Source organism: Salmo trutta, chromosome 8 (assembly GCF_901001165.1).
Source record: "Salmo trutta chromosome 8, fSalTru1.1, whole genome shotgun sequence".
Classification (NCBI taxonomy): domain Eukaryota; kingdom Metazoa; phylum Chordata; class Actinopteri; order Salmoniformes; family Salmonidae; genus Salmo; species Salmo trutta.
In genome coordinates, this window is record NC_042964.1 from 26,322,962 (window position 1) to 26,340,333 (window position 17,372).

Genomic DNA, 17,372 nt, shown 5'->3' on the forward strand with positions numbered 1-17,372 from the left:
AGTTAATTCATGAACCTAACCCTAAGCTTAAAACTTCTGATTTAATGCCTAAACTTAACCTTAAACACTTGAAATTTGACATTCGTAACAACTTTGAAATTTGACGTTTGAGAAACATGGATCAGCGTCTAATTCTGACGTAAGACTTTGAGAGCTGGTTGGGGTGAGTTGGAGAGAGACACGGAGAGAGAGAGAGAGAGAGAGAGAGAGAGAGAGAGAGAGAGAGAGAGAGAGAGGGACAGAACAAGACCTATTAGATAGATAATAGTAAACGACTCCCACCACTACCAGATAATGGAGAGAGAGAGCAAAAGAGAAGGAGAGAGATGGTGATGGAGAGACCATTAACGTTGGTGACCTCAGGGAGATGATATAGTCTCGTAAACCCAACACACCACGCACACACACACACACACACGCACACACACAGGCGTAGACAAACACACACACGTACCCACACCCACACCTACACACACTTACCCACACCTACACACACATACACACACACAGATGTACACAAACACACACACACACACACACACACACACTTCTTATTTCGCTGGAATTACATGTAGGTGATGAGTATGGTGGTCCTGAAAACAACTGAAATGGAGCGTAATAAATTAGTTTCTCGGTTTCTGTGTGTGTGTGGTTTTGTGTGTGTGTGTGTGTGTCGGCGAAAGGTCGGCCTCCCTTTGCCAATGACTCATGATGTGAAAAAAAAGTGGAAGAGAAAAAGTAAAAAAGAAAAAAAAGAAAGAGAGGAAAATAATGACATTTACAACAGACATTCTACCTACCCACCTGTTGGCAGCTGAGAGACTTCACTTCTTTAACTTCACTTAACTTTTTGGGTTATGAGCAAAGATGCACATTTCCATTGTCTGCAAGATAAGAAGATAGTCTTCTTTTAGCTTAACTTTATTTAAATTTACATAATTGTACTGCCTATGCTTCTTATACTGTTAATCTAACTTTACTTCACACACATGCTCCTCACTCTCTGCATACCACCTCACCTCAAAGTTTCCTATAACTTTCTCCTAATTGCCTTTATCTAAAAGAGTGTAACAGTTCTGGCCCCAAGTCCAAAGTCTCTATCTGACCTCTCAGTTCTCATTTTCAAAAGTTTGTCCCTTAACTTTTTATTTGGTTTGACACCTACACATTCACTTTGTCTTTGTCGTGGAGATGTGACGACAGTGAAGTGAGATCTGAATAGAAACTGATTACAGGGAGAGGGAGCGTCAGGTGTGTGTGTGTGTGTGGGTGTAAGATCTGGAGAACAGATTGACTCAGATAGAAAGGTAAAGTGAGGTCCAAGGGCATCGGTCTGGACAGAATCTTCGAGGGAGGAAGAGGGCTGCCTCCCTCAATTAACTTCTGTTAGGGTCAGAGACGAGACGGGGTGAGGAGAGGGGGAGATGAGAGAGATGGGGCGGGGAACAGAGGTGAGGTGAAGAGAGATGGGACTGGGTGAGGGGTCATACATTCCAAATGGTATCCCATTCCCTATATAGTGCACTACTATTGACAAACTCCCTATGAGCCATGGTCAAAAGAAGTGCACTTAATAGTGAACAGGACACCATTTGGGACACAGACTATGCTATGGATTTTCACTCACAATGAGTTATGGCAGACTGAATAGCGTGGGTTTTCATTTAAACTGCCTCTATTCTGCTGTGTGTCTCTGTGTGTGTGTACAATCCCATCTGTATTGTGTGTCAGAAATTCCATTAGAGAGGAACAGGTGTAGCCGACATGACTCTACACTCCAAAATGGTTCTTTGGCTGTCCCCATAGGATAACCCTTTTTGGTTCCAGGTAGAACCCGTTTTAGTTCCATGTAGAACTCTCTGTGGAAAGAGCTTTAAGTGGAACCCAAAAGCGTTGTACCTGGAACCAAAAAGGGTTATTCAAAGGGTTCTCTCTCCTATGGGGACAGCCAAAGAACCCGTTTAGGTTCTAGATAGCATCTTTTTTCTAGGAGTATATGTAGCCTGTCTTAGTGACACACACACACACACACACACACACACTACAAACACGCAGCAATCGGCAGTAAAATAAACCATATTGCATACAACACTGCTATAGTACCGAGATACCGTATCAGACACAACATTGTACAACACAGAGCCCATAGGAATTGTTGTAACAAATGACATAGTTTCACACAGGAAATTACCTACAAATCTCCTCATTAATAAGACTCAAAATACAGTGTAATGATCATGCTGTTTAATCAGCATCTTTATATGCCACAACTGTCAGGTGGATGGATTATCTTGGCAAAGGAGAAATTCTTACTAATAGGGAAGCAAAGCCATTTGTGCACAACATTATTTTGTTGGTATGGAACATTTCTGGGATCTTTTATTTCAGCTCATGAAACGTGGGACCAACACTTTACATGTTGCGTTTATATTTTTGTTCAGTACATTGTTTGGACACACCTACTCGTTCAAGGGTTTTTCTTTATTTTTACAATTTTCTACATTTTAGAATAATAGCGAAGACATCAAAACTATGAAATAACACATATGGAATCATGTAGAACCAAAAAAAGTGTTGAACAAATCAAAATATATTTGCCTTGACATCTTCGCACCCTCTTGGCATTTGCTCAACCAGCTTCATGAGGTACTCACCTGGAATGCATTTCAATGAACAGGTGTGCCTTGTTAAAAGTACATTTTTGGAATTTCTTTCCTTCTTAATGCGCTTTAGCCAATCAGTTGTGTTTTGACAAGGTAGGGCTAGTATACAGAAGATAGCCCTATTTGGTAAAAGACCAAGTCCATATTATGGCTGCTCAAATAAGCAAAGAGCAACGACAGCATCATTACTTTAAGACATGAAGGTCAGTCAATATTTATTTGGGCTGCAAATTCTGACGCTGGTAACTCTAATGAATTTATCCTCTGCAGCAGAGGTAACTCTGGGTCTTCCTTTCCTGTGGTGGTCCTCATGAGAGCCAGTTTCATCATAGCGCTTGATGGTTTTTGCGACTGCGCTTGAAGAAACTTTAAAAGTTCTTGACATTTTCAGGATTCACTGACCTTCATGTCTTAAAGTAATGATGCTGTCGTTTCTCTTTGCTTATTTGAGCTGTTCTTGACATAATATGGACTTGGTCTTTTACCAAATAGGGCTATTTTCTGTATACCACCCCTACCTTGTCAAAACACAACTGATTGGCTAAAACGCATTAGGAACGAAATAAATTCCACAAATGACCTTTTAAAAAGGCACACCTGCTAGTTGAAGTGCATTCAAGGTGAGTTCTTCATGAGTGTGCAAAGAGTGCACAGGAGTGTGCAAAGCTGTCACCAAGGCAAAGGGTGGCTACTTTGAAGAATCTCAAATATATAATATATTTTTATTTGTTTAACAATTTTTTGGTTACTACATGATTCCATGTGTTATTTCCAGAGGTGTGGACTCAAGTCACATGACTTGGACTCGAGTCAGACTCGAGTCACAAATATGATGACTTGCAACTCGACTTTGACACCAATGACTCGTGACTTGACTTGGATTTGAGCCTTACGACTCGACCTGACTTCATACCCTCCCCAAGCCCAAATATAAAAATGATGATATTAAAGTGTGCAGCGTATCAACTCTTCTTTTAACGGATTAGTTTGAATCGGACAGCAGCCAATCAAATTGTGACAGCTGAGAAAAAGTTATGCATGGCAGTGCAGAGGAATGTCGGCGGGTGAATTCAGATGGAGCACTTGGAAAGATGATACCCAAAATTATTATTTTCGGATATAAAGACGACGCTGTATCAACAAAAAACGTATTGCAACTTGCAAAACATGCGGGAAGAAAATTACAGATGGAGGCGCAACAATTTCCAACTTTGTTCGACATTTGAAGCTGCACAAAGAACGTTAAGTCGTGGCTAATATAGCCGACAGCTACAGTTGAAGTCGGAAGTTTACATACACCTTAGCCAAATACATTTAAACTCAGTTTTTCACAATTTCTGACATTTAATCAGAGTAACAATTCCCTGTCTTAGGTCAGTTAGGATCACCACTTTATTTTAAGAATGTGAAATGTCAGAATAATAGTAGAGAGAATGATTTATGTCAGCTTTAATTTATTTTATCACATTCCCAGTGGGTCAGAAGTTTACATACACTCAATTAGTATTTGGTAGCATTGCCTTTAAATTGTTTAACTTGGGTCAAATGTTTTTTGACCCAACAGTTCTATTTTTGTTTCATCAGACCAGAGGACATTTCTCCAAAAAAGTACAATCTTTGTTCCCATGTGCAGTTGCAAACCATTGTCTTTTTTATGGTGGTTTTGGAGCAGTGGCTTCTTCCTTGCTGAGCAGCTGTTCAGGTTATTTCAATATAGGACTCGTTTTACTGTGGATATAGATACCTTTGTACCTGTTTTCTCCAGCATCTTCACAGGGTCCTTTTCTGCTGTTCTGGGATTGATTTGCACAGCTGTGTGGTCCCATTTATACCTGTCTTGACTTGGGACTTAGGACTTGAGTGCTAAGACATGAGACTTACTTGTGACTTGTAAGACAATGACTTGGTCCCACCTCTGGTTATTGCATAGTTGTGGTGTCTTCACTATTATTCTACAATGTAGAAGAAAAAAAATATATAAAAAATTAAGAAAAACCCTTGAATGAGTAGGTGTGTCCAAACTTTTGACTGTTACTGTATATATAGTTAACAAAAATATAAACGCAACATGCAACAATTTCCAAGATTACAGAAAGAAATACTCCCCAGCACCTCAACATCCCCGCTCAGATGATCCAACAGGTGAGAAGCCGGATGTGGAGGTCCTGGGCTGGCGTGGTTACACGTGGTCTGCGTTTGTGAGGCTGGTTGGACGTACTGTCAAATTCTCTAAAACGCCGATGGTAGAGAAATTAACATTAAATTCTCTGTCAAAATCTCTGGTGGACATTCATGCAGTCAGCATGTCAATTGCATTCTTCCTCAAAACTTGAGACATCTGTGGCATTGTGTTCTGTGACAAAACTGCACACTTTAAAGTGCCCTTTTGTCACCAGCACAAGTTGCACCTGTGTAACAATCATGCTAATTATTCAGCTTCTTGATATGCCACACCTGTCAGGTGGATGGATTATCTTGACAAAGTAGAAATGCTCACTAACAGGGATCTAAACATATTTGTGCATTCAATTTGAGAGAAGCTTTTTGTGTGTATGGAAAATGTCTGGGATTTTTTTATTTCAGGTCATGAAACCAACACTTTAAATGTTGTGTCTATATTTTTTTTCAGTACACACACACACACACACACATACACACACACATTCCGGACTCTTTAAATGTCTATATTTCTTAATTCCATTCTTTTACTTTTTAGATTTGTGGGTATTGTTAGATATTACTGCACTGTTGGCACTAGGAACACAAGCATTTCGCTACACCCGTGATAACATCTGTATATGTGACCAATAAAATATGATTCGATTAATGAGCAATTGTTGTTTACTGTCTGTATTCCTACTGTAACAGTGTAGCTTCCGTCCCTCTCCTCGCCCCTACCTGGGCTCGAACCAGGGACCCTCTGCACACATCAACTGCCTCCCATGAAGCATCGTTACCCATCGCAAAGCAAGGGGAACAACTACTTCAAGGTCTCAGAACGAGTGACGTCACCGATTGAAACGCTATTAGCGCGCACACTGCAAACCATTTCACACCGGTTACACTCACCCCCCTTTTGACCTCATCCTTTCCGCAGCAACCAGTGATCTGGGTCACAGTACCAATGTAACAGTATAGCTTCCATCCCTCTCCTCGCCCTTACCTGGGCTCGAATCAGGGACCCTCTGTAGACGTCAACAACTGCCTCCCACGAAGCATCGTTACCCATCGCTCCACAAAAGACACGGCCCTTGCAGAGCAAGGGGAAAACTACTTCAAAGTTTCAGAGCGAGTGACGTCACTGATTGAAACGCTATTAGCGCACCCTGCTAACTAGCTAGCCATTTCACACCGGTTACACTACTATAGCAGCATGGTGTAGAGTGAGACATCTCACAGACACATGTTAGCTAGCTACAACACACAGGTATAGTTACTCCAAGACTAATATAAGTCATCAAGCCAAAGTCATTCCTTTACTCTGCTCTATCAAAAATATTTCTCCAGTTTTGCTCATAATGAGAGGCAATGAAGCTAGCTAGGCTAGTTAGCTATAACGTTAGACTACAGTACAGGTATAGCAAACAACACAGCTAGCTAGCTAAACTTGGCTTTTAGTTGTAATAATGGAGCTGTGAGTCGGGAAGCATGTGCAGGTGAAACGTTTAATAAAACAAAACCAGGAATGAGACAATTCCATGTGGCTACACAAGAATAATACCAACTGGTGAGTGAACAATAGAGAGTGACATAAAGAGGAGGAAATTATGAAGGTAATGAAGTCCAGGTGTGAATCATAATGATTAACAGGTGTGCATAATGATGAATACCTGGACCAGTGGTTAGTGTTCCGGCAACGTCGTACACTGGAGGGGAGGAGCAGATGTGACAGTACCCCCCCCCCCCCCTCTGACTGATGTATACAGTTACCTGACATCCAAGCATGTCCCTGAACACCTCGTTGACGAATGCCTGGAACACTGATGGAGCATTGGCTAAGCCAAAGAGCATAACCAAGTACTTATATTGGCTAGACATCACGCTGAACGCCGTCTTCAACTCATCCCCCTCCCGTATGCGATTATAGGCACCCCGCAGGTACAGTTTGGGGAAGAACTGGGCTCCGCGGAGCTGCTCGATGGCACCAATGGTAGAGGGTACCGATACTTCGTGGTGACATCATTGAGTCCATGGCAATCGATACATGGGCCTAATCCTCCCTCCTTCTTGGCCACGAAGAAGAAGAAACCAGCCGACGCAGGAGAAGTGGATGTGCGGATGAGACCCTGTTGGAGCGCCTCTTGAATGTAATCCTCCATGGCCTGGGTCTCAGCCACAGACAGAGGGTAGATGCGTCTGCGTGGAGGTGTAGCACCGGAAAACAGGTTGATGGCACAGTCTCAGGAGCGATGAGGAGGGAGACCGGTAGCGCAGGTCTTGGAGAATACCTACCTTAGGTCCTGGTAATTGTATGGGATGTTGGGCTGAAGGGCAACCACAGGGCTCTCAACTGACATGGAACCACAGGTCGTCTGGCATTCAGATGACCAGTCTGATTCTCATCCACGACCATGAGATCGTAGGGTCATGGCGTTGGAGCCAAGGGAGGCCGAGGATGATTTTGTGAACTGGTGCACTGGTGATGAAGAAGGGGATGTTCTCCTGGTGATTGGACTCCACGATGAGGGTGAGTGGTTGAGTGATGTTTCCAGATCCTAATGGCCGACAGTCGAGACCTTGAACTGGAAAAGGAGAGGAGAGCGGGTAAATGGTAATGTTGAGGGAGGAGGCAAGGGTCTGATCCATAAAGTTCCCCGCAGCGCTGGGAATCCACTAAAGATGTAGACACAGTACATGAGGGACAGTCAACCAGAGTGATGACACCATAGAGTCAGGAAGAGCTGAATCTGGAATACTCACTCCTGGTCCAGGGGATGGGACATCACGTGACCATCCCTCTGCTCTAGTGGATCCCGGATTCTGAAGTACTGGACTCCGCTGGTGCTTGTGCCCTCCTTGCCCACAGTACAGACATAGCCCCAGCTGTATCCATCTGAGTCATTCTGCTGCGGTAAACCGTGTGACCCCTACCTCCATGGGTTCAGGCTCTGATCACAAGTGCTCGCTGAAGGAGGGAGAGAAGCAATGAGAATGCCGACACTCCCGGAGAAGGTTATCCAGATGCAGATTGTCATCACAACAGGCCAGTTGCGTCTGGAACTCCTCACACAGGCCTCTTCTAAATAGCGTAAGAAACGCTGGCTCATTCCATCCACTGGAAGCTGCTACTGTCCGGGTGGTTAGTGCATACTCAGCAGCCGTCTGATTCCCCTGATGTAGCTGAAGCAGACGCTCACCTCCCTCTCTACCATCCATGGGATGATCGAAAATGCATTTAAACAGAGCCATGAACCCCTCATAATAATCTAGTGCCTCCTCTCCTCTCTTCCAGAAGGCCGTAGCTCATTCCAATGCCCGCCCGGTCAGCAGAGAAATAACCGTGGCAACCTTAGACCTCTCGGTGGTGGGAGCTCCCAACTGGTGTGAAAAATAGAGGGAGCACTGAAGGAGGAAGCCACGGCATTTGGATGGTGTACTATCGTATTTCTACGGGAGGGATAGATGGGCATCGTTGACCTGAGTGGGTTGCTGAATGGGCCGTTGCGCTGGCTCGCTGGGTAGACTGGCTCTAGAGTATCCGCCGCTGCTGGGCTGCAACGTCTCGGGGGTGTTCGAGACGCTGCAGACTACGGAGAACCTCTTCCATGGCCATCCCCAGTTGAGACAGATGGTCATGGTGTTGACGTAGGTTGTTCATCAACCGCCTGAGAGATATCTGATTTTTCAGTTTCTTCCATAGTTTGAGTTGGTATTCTGTAATAATGGAGCTGTAAGTCGGGAAGCAGGTGATACGTTTAATAAAACACCAAAACCAGGAATGAGAAAATTCCATGTCGCTATACAAGAATAATACCAACTGGTGAGTAAACATAAGACAGTGACATATAAAGGGGAGGAAATGATGAAGGTAATGAAGTCCAGGTGTGAATCATAACGATTAACAGGTGCCCGTAATGATGAGTGCCAGGTGTGCGTAATGATGAATCCCAGGACTGGTTGTTAGTATTCCGGTGATGTCATACGCCAGAGGGGAGGGGAGGAGCAGGAGAAGATGTGACAGTAGTGGTTCTAGCAAGCCCCGTTATGGCCAAATTGATCACCAACACAGACTTGGTTAAAGCTTATGTTGGTAGCTAGCTTAGCTGTTTGTCATTTACCCTCCTGAGTCCGGGTCCAGCTGGTCTAGGCTACCCCCACTGCATGCTGGTCTCGCAATTCTTTTTTTTGCAGTCTAAACTCATCTTCAGTGTATTCCATAAAAACCTGATTCGTCATCCAGCTCTTCTTGGAATCATCAGAAGCAGCCATTGAAGCTAATTATTTAGCAGTCCTGGATAGGCTGTGCATGGTAACATAGCTCCTGTCAACCTCTAAACTAGTACCTTCCCCGTTTTGAAAAGCCTGCTTTCGAGGGTGGGGACAAGGAATTATGGCTCCCATCAGGCTGTAGTCTTTACAAAGCCAGGGAAAATGAGTCAACCGAGATATCCTGCAAAGTCCTGGCAGATAGGAACTTTGTTGAGACAAGTCCAATGGCTCTATTGAACAAGGACAACCATATCTACTCGCTGCTAGTGTGATCATGCAATCGGCAAAACACAAGGCTACAATAATTGCTACTAAAAATGACTCCATTCATTTTTAAATCAGACAGCAGGCTCATTCAATTCAACCAATGATGTCATTGGTTGAACTCTCCCTGTGCAAAAATAAAAATATATATAATACTGTATATATATTTATGTAGGGAGACTGGAAAAACACCCCAAATAGTGTCCAACAGTGAAGCTTCCCTTTAATTGATATCCCAATCATTGTTTTTCTTCGCCTTCTCCCTCTCTCCTTTCCTAGTTCAACACCTTCCATTCTTTTATTGATTTAATTATGGCTTGCTTTTGTTTTCGCTGTCGTCCGGGACCTGGGCAGTTCTCATGTTATGAGCCAGAAAGATGAGTTCTTCCATTTTCACTTCCTCTCCTCCTCTTAGCTCAACTCTTTTCTTTTTTTTCTGTAATTTCTTTCCCTTTTTGTGTGGTGTTTTAGCAATCTCTCGGGAGAAGTCCGCGAGTGTCTGGAGTGAATGGACATGACTCGTCATTCTTCACAGACAGAGAGTGAGAGAGAGAAAGAGGAATAAATAAAGAGAAACAACTGATCCTTCTGCAATAACAGAGAGAAAGAGAGAGAGAAAAAAGAAAGAAAGAGGGAGGGTGAGCAATATAACAAAATAAAAAGAAAGAAGTAGCAGGGCTTTCCTGTTTTACATGTTATTTTGGCATTAATGCGTTTCATATATCAGTTTGCAAACAATGTAAAAAAAAATATATATATATATATCATTGAGTTAATAAAGCCGCTTACAAACATGGTCTCCTTTTTGTTTTCTTGAGTAAGGCAGCTTCAAAATGCAGGTGTTTCAAGGGGACACTACATCAGGGTGTAGAGCTAGAAAATTCAAACCCCTTAGTAACTGCCATAGAGTTACATTAGAAGTGCCCATACAAAAGAAGGTCATTGGCCACAGATAAAATTACGTCATATCACATATCTACAGTAGCTTTGATTGGACTGATCATGTCAACAACATACTTTCAAAATCTTAGCTTGCAGTAATAATCATGAATCAAGTCGACAATCTACGGGCAAATCCTTTTTAATCCTTTTCATATGAAGAGAAATTATAGATAACATTTATCGGTGCTCATCGGCCATTGGACATAAACATTACACAACAAGTTGGAAATCGCAAATTCAACAATGAGCGGCTTGGAAGGAATCAGTGGCTAACTGCAAGCATTGCAAAGCAATCATTAGCCAGCTATTCAGTGGAGTGGTTGTGTGATCCCAAGTCGAAGATTAAGTGTCTCTTTTCCTAGTTTAAAATTCTAAACATTCAACATTGACCATGCTGTAAATGAAGCATGATTTTTGCCGCGCTCAAAACAACTGGAAACTTGGATCTGCAAAATCTGTACTGAGTTCAAGACAACTGGGAACTCGGGAAAAACAAGCTTCGACTGGGAAAATACGTTTTGAACTTTCATCTAACTCGGAATTGTAAATTCGGAACTCTGGCCTCTTTCTAGAGCTACGACCTAATGATCACTGAAGTCATCCAGATCCGACTCTTTTTTTTCTCCGAGTTCCCAGTTGTCTTGAAAGCACCATGAATCCAGAGAATGCCAGACTTTGATGATAAAGTTTGATGAAAGAATTTTCTCACGAAGGACTGCCGTGCCACCTTCCTGTTCAAGTGAGCACAGCACAACAAGGTGAGTCCAAAGATGTATTGTATGCTGCTGCATAAATGATGCAATGCGCCAGGGAGATATGTACAATATACTGTAGCTATCGGGTATGAATGTAAGACCCAGATGCAGACAACGTCGAATTAACCTCTCTTGGGTAGGGGGCAGTATTTTGAATTTTGGATGAATGAGGTTCCCAATGTAATATGCCTGTTACTCAGGCCCAGAAGCAAGGATATGCATATGCATGGTAGTATTGGATAGAAAACACTCTAAAGTGTCCAAAACCGTTAAAATAATGTCTGTGAGTATAACGGAACTGATATGGCAGGTGAAAACCTGAGGAAAATCCATCCAGGAAGTGGAACATTTTTGATGTGGGTACTTTTCAATTGAATGCCTATACCGTATGTAATGGGATAGGACCCAGTTTGCAGTTCCTATGGCTTCCACTAGATGTCAACAGTCTTTAGACATTGTTTCAGGCAGCTTGATGTTCTTGGGAAAAGTTGAACTGGGTAAACAGCTGGGCCCATCTCGCTTGCCTGGAGTTGAGGCACTTGGCGGTGTGGAGATACTCCAGGTTTTTGTGGCCGGTCCACACAATGTTTTGGATGTTTCGCAACTTCTAGCCAGTGCCTCCATTCCTCCAACGTCATCTTAACCAAAGCTCCCAATTCCCCACAATGTAGTTCCTCTCTGTGGTATTGAGGTGGTGGGAGAAGAAGGAGCAGGGATGCAGCTTAAGGTCCAGGGCAGAACATTGGGAGAGGACAGCCCCCACTCCGACAAACGAAGCATCGGCCTCCACCACAAACTGATGGGAAGGGTCAGGATGAACAAGGATAGTAGCAGTGGTGAAGCGGTGTTTAAGGTCCCGGAACACCCGGTCAGCGGCAGATGACCATGTGAACGGAACCTTGGTAGAGATGAGTGCAGACAGGGGGGAGGTCAGGGTGCTGTAACCTCAGATAAAGTGGCGATAAAAGTTGACAAACCCCAGGGAGTGTTGCAGCTGCACCCTGGACATAGGCTGAGTCCAATCCACCACCGCTCTCACCTTCTCGGGATCCATCTGGACACTCCCACCAGAGATGATGCAGCCCAGAAAGGGAATAATGGAGTGATGGAACTCACCCTTTTCTGCCTTAACAAACGGTGTGGCGGTGTGGTGGAAAGGAAGTGGCCCGGAACTTGCTGAACACCTCCTGGAGTTCCTGGTACTCCGCGGGAATGGCAGAGAGGTCAGGAGCAACTTCCGAGACCCCAGGAAGGTGTCTCAGTGCAGGTTGCACCGACATCAGACAATGGGCATGGTAGAACGGACTCCAGCCAGTGATAGCACCCGTAGACCAGTTGATGAGGGGATTGTGTCGCTTGAGCCACAAGAATCCCAAAACCATGGGAATCTGGGGGGACTTGATGAGCAGGAATTGAATGGTCTCGCTGTGATTCCCTGACACACGTAGGTTGATGGGAGTGGTGTTATGGGTGACCCGACCTATAGACCACCCGTCCAGCGCTCTAACATCCATGGGAATGGAGAAGGGCTGAGTGGAGATGTTCTGCTCGGAAGCCAGTGTGGTGTCCAAAAAGCTATCATCGGGCCCCAGAGTCAATGAGGACCCGGAGAGATTTGGACTGGTTTCCTCACAGCATGACGACATGAAAAGGCCCACCAGAGTACTCGCTCCTACCAGTGAGCCTGATCTTTTACTGGGCAAGAGGACACAAAATGACCAAAAGTTCCGCAATACAGACAGCTCCTTGTGTTGATCCTGTGTTGCCTTTCTGCTGGCAACAGCCCAGCTCTGCCTAGTTACATAGGCTCGGGAAACAGTGCCTCGGCCGTCTTCGGTGACTCTCGAGGAAGGTCGGGAAACCACGGGTGCTCTCAGCACCGGGACCGTCGGGGACTTCCGGGATGACTCGGAGGTGAGGTGGAATCCCTGGACGTGTGAGCGAAATCGAATTTCCTCTCATACGTCGTTCCCGCAATCGCCCATCTATGCGTATGGTCAAAGTGATGAGGGAGTCAAGATCTGTGGGTAAGTCCCGAGCAGCATGCTCGTCCTTAACCTCCTCCGAGACGCCGTGCAGGAACATGACGAACAGTGCTTCCTGGTTCCACGCACTCTCCGCTGCCAATGTGTGGAAATCCACCGCATTTTCGGCCACTCTGGGGGCATCCTGCCGGAGCTGGATTAGCTTCTGGGCACCTTCTCTGGGGCATGAAAAACCTTCCTCACCTCTCCCACAAACCCCTCCAGACTCACGCAAATGGCCAGCTGTTGTTCCCATATGGTGGTAGCCCAGGTGAGAGACCTCCCAGACATCAGCGTGATGAGGTAGGCTATCTTGGAGCGATCCAAGGGGAAGGAGGAGGGCTGAAGCTCAAAAATGAGGGCACACTGAGCTAAAAACGCCCAGGCAGGTGCTCGGCTCTCCATTAAAGCATTCTGGGGAAGTAAATGGGGTACCGGGGAAGGTGGAATGGCCGGTGGGGCGGCGCTGCTAACCACCGAGTTACTGAGGGTCGGTGGGGTTACCACCGTGGCAGGCTGCCCCCCAGACAACCCGCAGAATTGCTTCAACAGCATGTTCAATGCCCGGTCATGGCGCTCAGCCAACATTTGGACCCCTCTATAAAGCCACAAAGCAATTCCCCGTGCCTACCAATGGAGGCTCCTTGGGAGAAGATGGCGTTGCGCAGCTGGCCCGGGTCTACTGGGTCAGTCATGGCCAGTTCGTACTATCAGGTATGAAGGTAAGACCCAGATGAATTAACAATGGTTTAATGATCGAACAGGGGCAGGCAATATACAGGTCAAGGCAGGCAAGGGTCAGTAAACCAGAGGTGGGACAATGGTACCGGGCGGCAGGCAGGCTCAGGGTCAGGGGCAGGCAGAGTGGTCAGGACAGGCAAGGGTCAAAACCAGGAGGGCGAGAAAAAGAGAGACTGGGAAAAGCAGGAGCTGAGACACAAAAATACTGGTTGACTTGCCAGACAAGACAAACTGGCATCAGACAAACAGAGAACAGAGGTATAAATACACAGAGGATTATGGGGTTAGATGGGTGACACCTGGAGGGGAGTGGAGACAATCACAAAGACAGGTGAAACAGATCAGACTGTGACAGTAGCTAAGAAAGTAATACTAAGTGTATGTTGTGTAGTAAGTTGTTAGTAGCCCATGTGCCTCACCCTAATAATTTGGTCTATGTTCATCTCTTAATTTCGGCTACTGTTCTGACTTGGTGGTAATTATAACCTGTTTTTGTGAAATGTAATCATCGAATATTGTAAGAGCTTTCATTGTCTGCTTATATGGCCCCTTTATTTATCCTATGGTTCTGACTTCGTGTACAGGGAAAACACTGTAAGAATGGCCCATGTTTCTGAATTCTGTTGCTGTACATTTCAAAAGAGCTGAATTTATAGTTATATTGACTATGTCCGTCCTAGCTCGCTCATTAATGTCTTAATCGAAATTACGGATTGCCTCTTATCCAATTGTTGTCCCCTTATGCCATAGTTTGTACATTTCAATTGTCAGAAGAAACCATCCACATTTGTTTAAGCAAGTCAGCCATATCAGCTACACTACCGGTCAAAAGTTTTAGAACACCTAGTCATTCAAGGGTTTTTCTTTATTTTTACTATTTTCTACATTGTAGAATAATAGTGAAGTCATCAAAACTATGAAATAACACATATGGAATCATGTAGTAACCAAACAAAGTGTTAAACAAATCAAAATATATTTTAATATTTAATATAAAATATATCTCTCTGTTCTCTTTCTCTGTCTGCCCTCTATTAAATGTTTTCTATAATTTCTTTACTTTTTGGAACACAATTCTCATCACTCTTTAGCCCTGACCCCACCCTCTCTGCTCCCCTCTCTACTCAGAACATCGACTCTGACATTCTCTCTCTCAAACCAATTCCATTCAATATTGTCCTGCAATACTGTACCTAGATTGATCTATGGGTCTCACTTTTTATTCTGTGATTGGTGATCTATCTACACTAGGGGATTTATTATGACCAGGGGCCCGTCCCAAATGGCACCCTATTCCCATTCCAAATGGCACTCCAATCCCTTTGTAGTGCACTATACACCACACACTCACAATATATGGAATAGGGTGCCATATGGGACACAGCCCAGGGGTCTCTAGATGAACTAACCTTAGAGTTGGAGCCTTGGTTAAATATGTGACTTGTGGCACATGCCTACAAATCCAATTCCATTCAGTATTCTGTACATACAATAGAGTGATCTATGATGTGTATTGGCACGAGGGGATGAATGGAAGTAACTAGGAGAGAGAGAGGAGGATGGTGCATGTACTGTAAAAGATGACAAACACACACAAACACACACATACAGGTACAGTTGAAGTCGTTAGTTTACATACACTTAGGTTGGAGTCATTAAAATTAGTTTTTCAACCACTCCACAAATTTCTTGTTAACAAACTATAGTTTTGGCAAATCGGTTAGGACATCTACTTTGTGCATGACAAGTAATTTTTCCAACAATTGTTTACAGACAGATTATTTCACTTATAATTCACTTTATCACAATTCCAGAGGGTCAGAAGTTATATACACTAAGTTGACTGTGCCTTTAAACAGCTTGGAAAATTTCAGAAAATTCTGTCATGGCTTTAGAAGCTTCTGATAGGCTAATTGACATCATTTGAGTCAATTGGAGGTGTACCTGTGGATGGATTTCAAGGCCAACTGTCAGGAGGTCTATGTGTAGCTGGTGTATTGGAGTCAGGCGCAGGAGAGCAGATAAGAGTAAATAAACGTATTTTACTCAACATATAATAAATGTAATACAAAAAGAGCCCACAATAACGGACCTGCCTACATAGAAACAATCACTCACAAACAAACATGGGGGAACAGAGGGTTAAATAATAAACAGGTAATTGGGGGATTGAAACCAGGTGTGTAAGACAAAACAAATGGAAAATGAAAAGTGGATCGGCGATGGCTAGAAGGCCGGTGACGTCGACCGCCGAACTCCGCCCGAACAAGGAGAGGGACCGACTTTGGCTGAAGTTGTGACAGTACCCCCCTTGATGCGCGGCTCCAGCAGCGCGCCGACACCGACCTCGGGGACGACCCGGAGGACGAGGTGCAGGGCGAACCGGATGGCAATGGTGGAAATCCCGTAGCAACGAAGGGTCCAGGACGTCCTCCACCGGCACCCAGCATCTCTCCTCCGGACCGTACCCCTCCCACTCCACGAGGTACTGAAGGCCCCTCGCCCGACGCCTCGAGTCCAGGATGGCTCGAACAGCATACGCCGGGGCCCCCTCGATGTCCAGAGGGGGCGGAGGAACCTCCCGCACCTCAGCTTCCTGGAGTGGACCAGCCACCACCGGCCTGAGGAGAGACACATTGAACGAGGGAATAATGCGATAATCTGGGGGAAGCTGTAACCTGTAGCTTACCTCGTTCAGTCTCCTCAGGACTTTAAATGGCCCCACAAACCGCGGACCCAGCTTCCGGCAGGGCAGGCGGAGGGGCAGGTTTCGGGTCGAGAGCCAGACCCGGCTCACTGCGGTGGCGGTCGGCGCTCGCCTTCTGCCGCCTCACGGCCCGTTGTAGGTGCACATGGGCGGCGTCCCAGTAGGACAGAGTGAAAACAAAACGGGTAAAGAACATGGCCCACTTTGCCTGGCAAGGGTTCAGTCTCCTCGCCGCCCGGATGTACACTGGATTGCGGTGGTCAGTCCAGATGAGAAAAGGGTGTTTAGCCCCCTCAAGCTAATGTCTCCACGCCTTCAGAGCCTTGACAACAGCCAACAGCTCCTAGTCCCCCACATCATAGTTTCGCTCCGCCGGGCTGAGCTTCTTAGAAAAGAAAGCACAGGGCGGAGCTTTGGTGGCGTGCCCGAGCGCTGAGAAAGCACGGCTGCTATCCCAGCCTCAGAAGTCGTGACACCTACCTTCAAATTCAGTGCCTCTTTGACTGACATAATGGGAAAGTCAAAAGAAATCAGCCAAGACCTCAGAAAGTAAATTGTAGACCCTCGCAAGTCTGGTTCATCCTTGGGAGCAATTTCCAAATACCTGAAGGTACCACGTTCATCTGTACAAACAATAATACGCAAGTATAAACACCATGGGACCACGCAGCCATCATACCGCTCAGGAAGGAGATGCGTTCTGTCTCCTAGAGATGAACGTACTTTGGTGCGAAAAGTGCAAATCAATCCCAGAACAACAGCAAAGGACCTTGTAAAGAGTGTTTTTGTAAACATGGTGGCAGAAAATGAAGGGACATTTTACCGTAATTCTGTTACCAAACTTTGC

General features: G+C 45.1%; 1 protein-coding gene across 3 annotated transcripts in view; it reads right to left on the reverse strand.

Moving 5' to 3' along the window:
• The window catches only part of htr2cl1 (5-hydroxytryptamine (serotonin) receptor 2C, G protein-coupled-like 1), a 198,924-nt gene that overhangs the window by 59,890 nt on the left and 121,662 nt on the right, over positions 1-17,372 (reverse strand). For all 3 annotated transcript variants that reach the window (XM_029760675.1, XM_029760674.1, XM_029760673.1), the window contains exon 2: positions 805-884. The gene's annotated coding sequence lies outside the window, so the exon portion shown is untranslated. The remainder of the gene's footprint in view (positions 1-804; positions 885-17,372) is intronic.